Raw genomic sequence first — 15,060 nt, forward strand, 5'->3', positions numbered from 1 at the left:
CCAGCGGGTCATTCCGCTGGGCTGTGTCCAGCGGAGAGAGGAGCTCGCCTGCTGCGCTCTGGACGGATGGATCTTCTGCATCGCTGGACCGGACCGCTGATCACTCATCGCTGGAGAGATCATCCGTCGCTGGATAGAAGACGGCCGGGCCGAGAGTGGATTCACATCGCTGGATTTTTTCTTTTTTATTAATAAAGGATTTTTTTCTACGGTGTCTGTGTGTTTTTTTTTAACTATTTACACTTCCTTCGTGAAATGGTAGAGGTACAGTGTACCCCATTACCAATTCACATAGGGGGGGCCAGGATCTGGGGGTCCCCTTTGTTAAAGGGGTCTTCCAGATTCTGATAAGCCCCCCGCTGGCAGACCCCCACAACCACCGGGCAAGGGTTGTGGGGATGAGGCCCTTGTCCCCATCAACATGGGGACATCCTCCCTAAGTTGAGGGCATGTGGCCTGGTGCGGTTCAGGAGAGGGGGGGGCGCACTCTGTCCCCCCTCTTTTCTGCGGCCGGCCAGGTTAACGTGCTCGGATAAGGGTCTGGTGTGGATTTTTGGGGGAACTCCACACCATTTTTTTTTAAATTTGGGGTGGAGTTCCCCTTAAAATCCACACCAGACCTGAAGGGTCTGGTATGGATATTTGGGGGGAACCCCACGTAATTTTTTTTTAAATTGACGGCGGGGTTCCCCTTAATATCCATATCAGACCTGAAGGGCCTGTTATTGGAATTTGGGGGTACCCCCAGATTTTTTATTTTTATTTTTTATGAATGAATCATCTCTGAATTGCCAGAGCCGACAATTCATTAGAGCCGCAAAGCCGGTTTTAAATGTCTTTTTTCCTTTCAGAAATTACACTTTGTGCAGGGACAGTTCTATGTACGGGAAACATGCGCTTTTTCACATGCTGACTTTACACCCCCCCCCCAGGTACAAAATTGAAAGTAATATTACACTTTTATTGTTTCACTTTTAGCATTATTAAATTCACTGCTCCTGAAAAAAACGTCCGTTTTTAAAACTTTTTTTGCATTGATACATGTTTCCTGGGACAGGACCCAGGTCCCCAAACACTGTTTAGGACAATAACTTGCACATTAGCCTTTAAAATTAACACTTTAGATTTCAAATGTTCGAGTCCCATAGACTTTAACGGGGTTCTAAAGTTCACACGAACATTTGGTGTGTTCGCAAGTTCTGATGCGAACCGAACGGGGGTGTTCGGCTCATCCTTACTCCTGGCTGCATATCCTGGATCCGGACATTCAGGTCAAAGTTCCTCTTATTTCTTAGTTCCCGTTTTCCAGAATTAGCGCGTGCCTTCTCATAGGCCTCCTTTAGGTTCCTTCTCATTCGATCCACATAGCCCTTGTGGGAGGCGGCGGAAGTGTAATCTGAAGATATTCCGAGCGCCAAATCAACTGGCAGTCGAGCTTCTCGCCCAAACATTACCCGGTATGGTGAGTATCCGGTCGTGTCACTTACGATGCAATTGTATGCATGTTAGACATGTGCAATTCGTTTAGTTTCTAATTTCCTTTTTTAACGAAAATTAGGAAATTCGTTAATTCCGAATTTTCGTATTAACAAATTTATTATTTCCGAATTTTCGGACTTCCGAAAATTTCGGACTTCCGAAAATTTCGAATTTCCGAAATTTTCAATTTCCGAAATTTCGAATTTCCGAATTTTTAATTTCCGAAGTTTCGAATTTCCGAATTTTTTCATTTCCGAATTTTTTATTTCTGATTTTTCGTATTTCTGAATTTTTTCATTTCCGAATTTTCTTTTTTTTTCATTTTCATTTAGAATTTTAGAAATTCCGAATTTTTCATTTTTTATTTTCGAACTTTCGAATATTAGAATTTTCAAATTTTCACATTTCAAATTTTCACATTTCAAATTTTCACATTTCAAATTTTCACATTTCAAATTTTCACATTTCAAATTTTCGAACTTTTCCTTTTCGATTTTCGAAATTTCGAATTTTCAAATTTTTCATTTTCGAATATCGAATTTTCGAAGTTTTCATTTTCGAATTTCGAATTTTCTAATTTTCAACTTTCATATTTCGAAATGTTCAAATATTCGAATTTTCGATTTTTATTATTTTTCGAATTTTCGAAATTTCAAATTTTTGAATTTTTCAATTTCAAATTTTCGAATTTTCGAAATTTCAGTTTCGAAATTTTCATTTTCGAAATTTCGAATATTCAAATTTTTCATTTTCGAAGTTTTGAATATTCAATTTTTTTATTTTTAGAATTTACGAATTTTCGAAATTTCAAATTTTTGAAATTTCGAATTTTCGAAAATGAAAAATTTGAAAATTCGAAAAATAAAAAAATTTTAAATTCGAAAATTAAAGAATCGAAAATTCGAAAATTAAAAAAATCGGAAATGGGAAAAAAAACGAATGACACAAAAACGAAAAAATATATATTTTTTAATTTCCTGAATTTACGAATTTACGAAAAAAAAAAAAAATGAAAGTAACATAAACGAAAAAAAAACGGCAGTGCACATGTCTAATGCATGTACAATGGCTACTATGTGCTTGCTCCAGTGTTGTTTGTCTTCTGAATTCAAAGTCCCCAACATATTCAATAAAAGTCAGATTAAAACGTTTGGACTGGGCATCCCCCTGGGGATGATAGGGAGTAGTTCTAGTCTTATCTATGTTTAGGAGGCCCAACAGTGTTTGTATTAACTTACTTTCAAAGTCTCTCCCTTGGTCGGAGTGGATTCGTTGGGGTAATCCATAGTGGACAAAGAACCTTTCTACCAAAACTTTGGCCACTGTTGACGCTTTCTGGTCCTTAGTTGGGTATGCTTGGGCATACCTGGTGAAGTGATCCATTACCACCAAAACATTTCCTATTCCACTTAGGTCAGGTTCCACGCAAAGGAAGTCTATACACACTAACTCCAACGGGCCCTGACTTTGAAGATGGCCCATTGGGGCAGCTTGTGGAGGCAAATTCTTCCGTTGAATACATTGGGCGCAAGAATGGCAATATCCTTCAACTTCGGCCCTCATGCCAGGCCAATAGAACCTATCTTTGACCAACTGGAAAGTCCTTTCCGGGCCCAGATGACCATGCTGGTCATGAAGTGCAGCTAGTACAGTCTCCCGGTGTTTACTGGACAGGAACATCTGCCATTTTTCTTCGGGACCATCAGGGGGGCCCCTTCGGTAGACCACCCCTTGATGGAGCTGCAATCTATCCCACTCTTTATGCACCAGTCGTGCCTCTTTTGAAAAACTAGCCAGGAGCATCTTCAGGTCTCGGTTCTCCAAAGCCTCTAAGACCAGTTTCCCCAAAGAATCTTCCTTTTGATCTTGCCTTAGTTCCTTCTTTGTTAACTGAGGTAAGTCATTTTTTTTTAGTTGAGTCATGTCACAATAGCACTTAGGCACTCCAGCTGCCAAAATTCTTATCTCTTCAGCCTGGGGCCCTCCTTTTGCCTGTAATTCAGTGCCTTGGCACAGTGCCCACACTCCTTCAGAAGATATTTGGGTCCATTCCTTCTCTAAGGCAGTTGGGCCATGAGGTCTTTTGGAGAGGGCATCGGCATCCTTATTTCCCGCCCCTTGATGGTACTTCAGGCCGAAATTGAAACTTGAGAGTGCTGCTAACCATCGTTGTCCTGTTGCATCCAACTTAGCGGTGGAAAACAGGTAAGTGAGAGGGTTGTTGTCGGTCCTCACCTCGAACTCAGCTCCATACAGGTAGTCTCTCAGCTTGTCGACTACAGCCCACTTCAATGCCAGGAACTCAAGTTTATGAGTGGGGTAGTTTTTCTCAGAGGGGGTTAAGCTCCTGCTCACATAAGCCACTGGGCGCAGACTACCACTGTGCTCCTGGTACAATACTCCTCCTAACCCTTCTCTACTGGCGTCCACATGCAGCTCATAAGGTTTTGAGGTGTCAGCATAGTCCAGAACAGGGGCAGTGGTCAAGTTCTCCTTCAGTTGTATAAATGCCTCCTCACATTCTGGAGTCCATTGACTGCAAATGGGCTCTTTAGGTTTTCGGGGACCTGGGTGAAGCTTCACTGGCTTTCCAGACCCAGAAGCATCTTCTTCATCTTCAGTCTTCAGTAAGTCGTTCAGGGGTTTGGCGATTTTTGCGAATCCCTCAACAAACCTCCTGTAATAGGAGCAAAATCCCAGAAATGACCGCAGCTCAGTCACATTGGTGGGTCTGGGCCAGGAGGTAACTGCTTCCAATTTTTCTGGATCTGTGGATATCCCTTCTGCGGAGACTATGTGTCCCAGGTAGTGTACGGACGACTGATAGAATTGGCATTTTTCTCTGGACAGCTTTAGGCCCTCATCATGCAATCGCTTCAACACTTTCTCCAATCTCTGTTCGTGCTCTTTCAGAGTTTTTCCGAACACAATGACATCATCTAGGTATACCAATACTTCGATCAGATTCATATCACCTACAGATTTTTCCATCAACCTCCGGAAAGTGGCGGGGGCACCCGAGAGTCCTTGAGGCATACGGTTAAACTCAAAGAAACCCACTGGGGTGATGAAAGCCGTCTTCTCTCTATCTTCTGGGTGCATAGGAATCTGGTAATAACCACTCTTTAGGTCCATGACACTGAACCACGTAGCCCCTGACAGGCTCTGTAGTGCGTCCTCATTCCGAGGGGTAGTGTACTGGTCAGGAATGGTCCGTTTATTTAGGGTTCTGTAATCAATGCACAGGCTTAGGGAACCATTTTTCTTTCTCACCACTACTATGGGGGAAGCATAAGGACTTCTGGACTCTCAAATAGTCCCGGTCCTCTTCAACTTCGCAAGTTGCTCCCGGAGATCTTCCAAATCCATCAGAGGAACTCTTCGGACACGCTCCCTGAAAGGCTTGTCCTCTTTTAGTTGAATTCGATGGGTGGCGCTCTTGGCACATCCAACATCAAACTCAGTTTTAGAGAAGATCTTCTGCCACCTACCCAGTTGAGCTTCCATCCTTTCCTTCCATTCTGGAGGAAGTTCAGCACCATCAGACTGGCAACTCTTCTTCGGGTTTTCCGTCTTTTTGTCATCCACCAGATCCGAAGGACTGACAGGGGTGGCCTGATGCACCCGACCCAGTAGCACCCTGGCCGGCATCCGTACAGGGTTGGTGGTGGGGTTTCCGGATGTTGACAGACACCCATCCATGGTTTCTCTCCAGCACCTTCAAGGGGACCACCTCAGGTATCACTTCCAACCCCTCTGAAAAACCCAGCCGGGTCAGGCTCAAGGACAAGGAATGGGCCTGGCTGAGACCAAGTAAGCTTTACTGAGGCCCTGAGGCAGGTCACCTCTCCCGGCTGTAGAGTTCTTATGGACTTCCCTAGTCACCAGATTCTTCCCACTCCTTCTTCGGGGGCATTTTTCTCCATCACCAATTGGTGGAACACCCTCCTTAACATCGGATGGACCCTTTGAATTGAAACCTCTGCCTCTCCGGTTAAAGGAGTCAAAAGTCTTCGGACCAAAGCTGTATTTGTCCCTATAATGAGGGAACTCTTGTGAGTCCCTGGGGGCCGAGGACAGACTATGGCTAGAGTATAAAAAGTCTCAGCGGCTCCAGCAATTGAGGGGTCAAAGGTCAGGCGGATCGGCAGATACCCGCCATAGGGGAAACTCTGAGTCCCAATGCCCCATATTTCTAGCGCCTCCAGCTTCTGTAAAGGTATGTGAGGAAGATACTTGTCATAGAAGTCTCGGTACAGAAGAGTTACTTATGCTCCAGTATCCAGGAGGGCTCTGGTATAGATTCTTTCTACTTGAATCGGCACTAATGGGGAAGGCCCCACTAAATTCTCAGGGAACTTCTGCAACGTTGCTCTCTCTTTCTCCCTCGTGACCTGGACTCTCACCCCCCTCTTGTGAGTATTTTTTTTGGGCCCTACCAATTCACGCGGGCGGGAATTGGGGGGTGTTTTGAGAGGGGTCTTCTCTTTTCTTCTTTCCGCCTCTCATCTCACATTGGAGCCAGCTATGATAGGTGGGCTCCCGGTTGACTCCTTCACCGGGGCCCTCTGAAGTTTTCCGCTGACTGGTATGTTGGCTGGACTGGGACAAACTTCTTTGACATGGCCTATCCCTCCACAATTGAAACAGACATCAGGCCTTCTTGGGTTGTTTCGAGAATTGTAAAACCTATAGGCGGGGCTTCTCGGCTTTATCACTTCTAGGTTGGTATGGGGGGAACCCTGCTTGGCCTGATAGGACAGTTATTATTTCCGTCAACTGAGACACTTGCGTCTCCAAGAGCTCGACTCGGGAGTCACTATCCTCAGTGGCCACTACACGCACCCGTGTGGAATTTTCCATGGCTTGGTATTTGCTCTTCTGATCTAAGAGGTCCTCCTCTTGCCGAATGACTCGGATCAGGTCAAGATATTTTAACACATCGCTTCCCTTCTGGGTCCTCAATTGGAAGACAATGGGGTCCATGGGCTGGGCTCCCCTTATTATCTGTTGGAAGCGTGTTTCATCCACATCTTTTGGCTTCATTCCCATTTTTAGCAGCATCCGGTGCAGGATCTTATCTAGACGACTGACAAATTCCAATAGCTTAGTGTTCCAGCTGACAGCGGAGTTCACTGATGTCTTCGATTCTCCCTAACACATTCTGTAGGACATCCAGATAATCTTGAGCGGTGCAATTGGTTTTGCTGAGCTTTAGATTACGTATGGCTTCTAAAGCTGGTCCTCTGAGGCTCTCCATGATCCTCTGGTTCTTGCTCGGGTAGTATCAGAAAGAGTTCTTTGCCATCGTTGGTTTTCGCACTAGGTACTTTCAGGAAATCTGGAACTTCCCCTCGCCATTTGCATAAGGCATAGGTGTGTGGGTTAAGCTTATCCACCTCTATTTGGATCACCCAGAAATTCCGGCCCTGGGACAGAGTTTCTAAGACTGTGCATGTTTCTTTCTTGTTCCAAACTTCTCCCCGTACCACAACTAAGCCTTTCTCTAAGGAGACACCTTCACTTTGGCAGCACTTGGTTGCAGTGACTGTATCCATGGTTGTTCTTGATAAGGGCAGGGTTCAATCTTAGGGGGTAATAGGTGGTTTGAGAAGTAGAATCCCGGACGAGCCCCCACGTGTAGCGCTACCCCCAAAGGAGCCGCTGATTGATTTGGGATCTACTCTCTTTTGTCTTAACTCACCCCTATTTAATTGACTCGAACCCTCCCTTGACACATCAGAAGTCTGGAGAATAAGATATTGTAACCCCTGCTGGGCTGGGGTCACAATAGCAGGCATACAATACACATTGACAATGTAGCAATAAAGTTACCTGCAGTTAAGGACGGTCCCTCCAGACGAGAAAAATACACTCCGCACAGTGAATATATTTAAATATCAGAGAGATAAGTTTACTGTTTAGAAACTCAAGAAAGGTAAACATAAGTCTGAAACATAAACACCACTGGCAAATTATGACTTAATCTGACTCGCAAGGGCCCTTGCGGGAGTCAGCAATTAATGTAAGCAAAATAGAGTTGAACCTATGAATGGTACCATTCATCTAATCTAATAGCAGGCAGTCTATGCTCGCGAGCGCCCTCTAGCGGGCAGTCCTACAGAACAGTTAATACACACGTTGCGACCGGTTGGTGCATGTTAAAATTGTAATCCATAAGTAACAATTAGGGAAAAGAACTAAGCAACAAAATGTATGGGATAGCTGAAGGTTGGTGGATTGACCGCTCGTCAGCGTCAACCACTTCTGTGTAACACTGGAACAGTTAAATGGGCCTAATATCCGGCTATAGGCCAAACAAGTGTCTGTGGCCTGTGAGATGGCGCTAGGTGTCTGTACTAAACAGAAAGTCTGAAGTTGAGCCTGTGCTCTCTCACGCGTCAGGCCGATCCACCTGAGTTCTCCTCAGAAAAGGACGCGCTGGCAAAGACTGCTCCACGGCACAAAGGATGCCGGACGGGAGGGGTGCTCCACTGTTTCAGTTGTCAGCTGGGCTGCCTCCTCAATCTTTAGGAACACGGGCCGGATGCTGGAGTCTTGCTTCCGTCTGGACGGCTGGTCTCACGTGGATAGGCCCAGGCTTCTGGCCTAACAGCACGGCTGTACTCCGTCAGCAGCTCCGCAGAGGAGAGAAGTGCAGGTCCCGAGAGAGCGAGATCAGCCACTCCCTTTCCTTAAATAACTCCCCCCATAAGTCTGTGCGGAGGTGTCCCATGTTCCAATAACACAGGGCATTGTGGGAAGTGTAGTCTGTTTCTCCTACGAGTCAATGGAGTCCATATCTCCTGCTACTTGCATTCCCACAATGCATAACTTTCTTAAGGGTATCTTACATATTTACAGAAAATGGATAAAGTTCCAGCGGGGATGACCTGTCGTAAGACTCTGACAGGATGACCCCGCTACAACTACAACAAACAAGTTGGCAAGTTGTGTAAGTTGAGGTGCTTGCTTTGTTCCAGTGAAATATGAAATTTCAGAGGATGCTTACGCTTAATAATTACTAAGGGACAAAGAGCAAGTTTGCTGGGTAGAGAGTGGTTTGAACTCCTTGGAATTTCATTATCGGGAGTTCATAATGTATCCCCAGTTACTCTGCAGAATGTGATAGAGGACTGAGTGCAGAGTATGAAACCGTGCAAAGTTGCAATAGCTCTCAGACTAAAAATTGATGCTAAGATTACACGTTTTGTGGAGCAAGGTATACATGAACCTGTAACACACCCTAAGTGCTGTACCCCAAAAGTTCCAGTATTGACGTCAAATGGTGATGTTAGAATTTGTGCTGAATATAAATGTACAATTAACAAAGTACTGCAGGAACATCCCTATCAAATTCCAGCTGTACATGAAATTCTGACTACGTTAGCAAAAGGGAAGGTATTGGCCAAACTGCATATGGCACAAGCTTACCAACAATTACCTGTGGATGACGACGTTGCGGATGCACAAACAATAATAACACACAAGGAGCTTTCCAGAGCAAAACGTTTGCAGTTTGGAGTTTTCACTGCTTTCGGCATATTCCAGAAATGAATAGAGGACCCCTTATATGGACTTCCAGGTGTAGTACCTTATTTTGATGATGTTCTTTTTGGAGCGGATTGCATTCAGTCATTGGCTTCACAACTATAACTTGTTTTGAAACGTTTTCTTGCTAGTCTCAAACTTAAAAAAGTGTGTTTTTGGGGTAAACGGCATGTATTTCCTTGGATACAGAATTGATGAACACGGAATTCATCCAACTTATTCTAAGGTTGAAGCTATCCATAACGCTCCAGTCCCAACAAATAAATAAGAGCTGCAAGCTTTCCTAGGGTTACTTAATTAAAAAACTAATTCTGCCTGACAAAGCCACTGTTGTCGAACCCATGCATCGTTTACTAGATAAAGATGTTCAAAGGAAGTGGACTGACATTCATTCTACAGCTTTCGATGCTGCAAAAAAAGTTGTTATCTTCTGACAGTTTACTTGTACATTATAGGGTTTATTTACTAAAGATGAAGAGTGCACAATCAGGCTCACTTCTGCATAAAAAACAATCAGCTTCTAGCCTCTGCTTGTTTAATTAAGCCTTGGCAATAAAACCTGGAAGCTGATTGGTTTCTGTGTGAGCCCGATTTTACACTCTCCAGCTTAAAGCAGAGCTCCACCCTAAAGTGGAACTCACGCTGATCGGAACCCTCCCCCCCTCCGGTGTCACATTTGACACCTTTCAGGGGGGAGGGGGGTGCAGATACCTGTCTAAAGACAGGTATTTGCACCCACTTCCGGCCACAGAGCTTCGGGTTTTCTCCGGGCATGACGTCACCTCCCGTTGTGCTCTGGGAACACTCGGCTCCCAGAGCACAGCGGGAGCCAATCAGCGGCGCAGCACAACTCGCGCATGCGCCGTAGGGAACCGGGTAGTGAAGCCGGAGCGCTTCACTTCCTGGTTCCCTCACTGAGGATGGTGGGGGGAGCAGCAGAGAGACGAGCGATCGCTCGTCCTCTGCTGCGGACGGCGCTGGACTCACTCTTACCTGCAATTCTTTTACATATGGCATTGGAGCTGTTTTGAGTCATGTTTTGGAAACTGGTGTTGAGGCTCCTATTGCATGGGATAGCAGACGGGAATTAACCCTCAACACTTTAAATAAATAAATAAATAAAAGACAGCAGACCACTGTTGGATGTTAAAGGCCGCGTTTAATATTGGTTTCAAAATATTGTGATAAATATTATCAACAAAATATAAATAAATAAGCATTAAATAAAGCATTAAAGCTAACCTAGCCACTACGGCTCGGGCTGCCAACACAATTACCCAGCTAGCACACTTGTACCAAACTTAACAAAAAGATATTTTTAACATAAATATATAATCAAATAAATATGAGCATTGCTAGTCCCCCTTTGCTGTTAAACACTTTTTTTTTTAAACAAAGGTGACACTACCACATAAGAAAACAACCGCGACAAGATATATTCTGAAAAGAGGAGGGGTGGGGGGGGTGGGGGGGAGGTGAACACCACAGCTCCAATGTCTTCTGAGGCGAATGAGCCTGGGCTGAACGGAACCCGCTTTAAATAGCCCAAAACGGGCTAAAAACCCACTGGTTCCGACTGGTTTGAACTGACCCTTCCCGGGTTTTCTGTCCAGAAGCCCAGGAAGGGTCTCCCAAAGTACAAAGAGCCCACCAAAAATCCCCCAGGAAAGGTCACCTGGGGGACAAATGAGCCAGTTTAAACTGACCTTTCCCAGGCTTTCTATTCAGGGTAAAAGGTGGAGTTGCGCTGAAGAAAACAAACTGTGTCTTATGCAGATCCCCAGTGAAAAAACAACAAAAAAGGAAGTCCAATAAACAATCTAGAGGATTTCTTCAGATGTGCAAAAAATGTAAAAAAAGGTGATGAAACAGTTCATTGTAAAAACAGCTGTTGAAAACGTGTTCAAGCAAAGAAATGTAGAGAAACCAAAAATTAATCCAGGATGCCTGGTGTTGCAGACCCTTACCGGAGTTAATGATCCACACGATCAAAACGAGCGGATAGCCATACACCTGGGCTAGACAGGGGAACGGATCCACAGCCAGACGCAGACACCTGATGATCCAGCAATGGTGAGCAACCAAAAAAAGAAAAGAGCTCCAATAGTGTGATATTGTAAAATAAAATAAAAAGATAAACACCCCAAGTGACTGGCAAACGGACAGTGTGACAAAAACCTCCACCTCAGAACACACTGGTCCTTACCAGATTCATGTGAATAAGGGCAATGAAATCATGGAAGATGGCTATGCAGCTGTTGTAGGGAAACCTCACGTCCAGCAATCTTCAGAAAGGCACTCAGGGCAATGGTCCAACCATCAGAGAAAAAAGGCCACAATGGTGTGATATCGTTTGATAAATTTAATAAATAAAATAGCTCACTTACAGGTAGGTAGACATATATCAGCAGACAAACAAAGTTCCGACCGGTACGGAACTGTTCCTCACAAGCGGTGACGTCAAGCGCGCCTCCTCCCAACGTTTCATCCAATAGGACTTGATCACGGGGCCCAGGAAAGGTCACCCAAAGGCCAAATGCTCTAATTTCCTCACAGGGAGCCAAGAAAAAACCCCAGGGGGGACCTAACACTGTCCCCCGTCGCTCTCCCATGAGGAAAAGGGGGGCTAGAACTGCCCCTTTTCCTGTCATTCTATTCAAGGACCTTGTCAATGACAGAGAGGAACTATGCTCAAATTGACAAGGATGCTTTAGATATTGTGTCTGGGGTAAAAAAGAAAATCATGGCTATTTGAATGGGCTGAGGTTTACCATTGTAACAGACCATAAGCCTTTCCTGGGTCTGTTCACCAGAAGTATTCCCACTCCTCAAATTCTTTCCCCCACGAATGCTCATATGGTCGCTCATGCTGAATGCCTATGACTGTGATTTTGAAAATCGTCCTGGCATGAATATCACTCATGCTGATGGGTTGAGCCAGTTGCCTTTGTTTTCTCCTGATTTCCTTGTACCTTCTGTGCCTGAGGTTCTCATGTTGGAATCCATTCCAAGCCCACCGTTACATGCTAGAGACATTGCTGGTATGACTGCTAAAGATCCCGTGCTGGCCTGTGTGCTCAACTGGGCGTGGAAGGGATGGAACTGTCTGCCTATAAAGGTTGCCTTTAATGGGGAATCAGAGTACAAATTCCAAAGGCAGGACAAGCTCAAGTACTGCATGCTCTCTGCGAAGGACATCCTGGAATAGTCTGCATGAAAGAGTTAGCCAGAAGTTATGTTTGGTGGCCTAAAATGGATGAAGTTATTGAGAAGTGGGTACAAAACTGTCTAATATGTCAATCCACCCATCATGCTCCACCTAAAGTCTCAGTACATCCCTGGGAAGTGACTAGGTCACCATGGTCACGGTTGCATATAGATTTTGCGGGGCCTTTTCAAGGACATTTTTTTTAGTTGTCGATAAGTGGTATCAGTTACATCCCCACCTCAGCCACCGTCATAAGAGTTTTAAGGAGGCTGTTTGCTACACATGGGTTGCCAGATACAATCTTGTCTGATAATGAAACACAATTTACCTCCTCAGAATTCAAAACCTTTATGGCAAGCAATCTTATTCGACATGTTACAATGGCACCGTTCCACCCATCATTAAATTGTCAAGTTGAATGCATGGTTCAGACCACCAAAGACTCATTGAAGAGAATTGTTCAAGGAGATTGGAATCAGAGACTTGCAAATTCCCTTCTGCAACAACATGTGACATCATGCTCAAGCACTCTTTGTATGGTTGTAACCTAATGAACCGTACTCTAAAAACATGTTTGGATCCTTTACACCCTGATTTGACAGCAATGTTTTTGCAAGTGTTTGAGAATGTCTATGTCAGAAGCATTGTAAATATGTTCACTTGTGTATATTTCTGGTAGAGCTATGTATTTCTTTATCATCTATGGTTCCTGTATTCCTGTGTGTGATTAAGTAAAGAAGTCCTGTGAATTCCTTACCATGTCTGTCCATGTCTATGCTTCAAATTAATTTTAAATACACAGAAGTGAGCAAATGAATATACCAAAACTCAGAAGTTAAAGTGGTAGTGAAGCTTAATACGAAATATTCCTAAAAATGTTCCCACCTCCCTCCTCCTACCTATGCTGCATACTCTGTTTATAAAACATCTGTATATTTACCTTTTTATGTATGGTCTGGTCACGTGATCCTACAACTCTTGTTCTCTTGTGTAAGACCCCTTTCGCATTGGGACCGCGACCACGTTATCGCTCAAGCTCTGCTCATTTTAGCGGCGCTTTAGTGCTGTCCAATCGGCTTTTTTTGGCTGCTAGCGGGGCGCTTTTAATCCCAAAAAAGGGGTAAAAATGTCTTTGCGCTTCCAAAGTGCTTTCCAGGTGCTTTGGAAGCACTGCCCATTCATTTCAATGGGCAGAGCATTTTGGGAGCGCTGTATACAAACTGCCCCAAAGATGCTGCTTTTTCCTAATATCCCGCAAACGCACCGCCCGGTGTGAAAAGACACACTGAAATTAATGGGAGGCGGTTTTCAGGCGCTATTTAGAGGCTATTTCTAGCGCTTAAATGCCTGAAAATTGCATCAGTGTAAAAGGGATCTAAGGGAGCCCTCTACAAGGGCTGTGAATTTAGGGAGCTGTGATGTCACTCCTAGGCTCCTATGGTCCAGCTGTTGTCAGGGCTCCCTTCTCTCTTCTGCAGTAGGCATCTACTAACATAGGAAAGCTGTTACTGCAGGATCATGTCACCATACCAGAGCAGATTAAAAATAGGTAAGTACACAGTTCTTATTTATACAGTGTATGCAGGATAGGTAGGGGGAGGGAAACATTTTAAGTATAGTTTTAGTTAAGGCCCATACAAATGATCCGAAAAGTGTATGGTAAAATATCACTTTTGAAGCGATCGTATGATAACCGAATTGTTAGTACAGAGGTTTCAAGAGCCGATCACCACAGTTCATCCGTTATTATCCGATAAGCACAAACATTTTTCTCCTACGAAACCAGATCGTACGATTTTCGTTTAATTAATATAGTTGTTGTGGCAAACCTAGCCACTTCTGGAACACTGGACATAACATGTCAAAGGGTTATCTGTATTGTATGCTATGTATTCTGCTGGGTCTTATGTGGGCATAGTAATTTGTATGCTAGCAGCCGTAAGCCACTAGCATTCAAGTACTTAGTTTTATGTTGCCCAATCGGTGTTCGGCAGTTTTTAACCGAACTCTCACAACACATAACCCCAGACCCCAGCTATCAACCGACTGTTCCCTCGTGCAGCAATGCCTGATGGGAGAATTATCCAAACTGTTAAGTTCCCCATGTGGTCCTCACTGTATTACTCCTGCTAAATCTGTTTGGAAACCCCTTGCATGGGGAATTATATAAATATGGAAGCCTGTGAATAAAAAGTCAGTTGACTCCCAGAGCTGTGTTTCATCCGGTTACTGGGGGAGATTTGGGACATTGCCTTACTTTTCAGCGCTGACTGTGGATTCACCCTGGTTACCAGCGGAGATCGTGGATTTTAATATTGTACTCCGCTACAGTTGTCATTTGAAAATACAATACAAGCACATTACAACACATGACCTCACTTTTTTATTCTGTCGTACCAGAATTATTTATAACTTTAGTTATAACTCTTCATGTTCGATATGCGACTAGCATGCAAAAATAAATAAATGAACGATTTGTTGTTCGATTTTCGGATCGTGTATACGGGGCTATAGGCTTTTCTTCCACTTTAACCCCTGTGACAGCACTAGAGCATGCTCAACAACAGCTAGCTATTAAGCAGTAAACAATCATAGTTCAGGCACTAAGAAGGGAAAGAACACTAATGCTATCTGCAGCATAAATGGTCCCTGTAGATCACACCTACTGCATACTGCAAGCTTTCTACAGACAGAAATCTCTTTTAATGGAAACAGCTGAAACAGACAGCCTAATCTGAGCTAAGACTGAGCTAAGACTGCGGAAAATTATTGGAAATATCTAAACACAGGTCGGCTCCAGCTAGGGTTGCCACTTTTTCTTC

The 15,060-nt window shown here is 44.2% G+C and overlaps 1 pseudogene; it reads left to right on the top strand.

Annotated features, from left to right (window-relative positions):
• The first annotated feature begins 8,393 nt into the window (after nt 1–8,393).
• On the top strand, nt 8,394–12,831 carry LOC120927843 (annotated as a pseudogene).
• Nucleotides 12,832–15,060: the final 2,229 nt, after the last annotated feature.

The sequence above is a fragment of the Rana temporaria genome, chromosome 1 (genome assembly GCF_905171775.1).
Source record: "Rana temporaria chromosome 1, aRanTem1.1, whole genome shotgun sequence".
Lineage (NCBI taxonomy): Eukaryota > Metazoa > Chordata > Amphibia > Anura > Ranidae > Rana > Rana temporaria.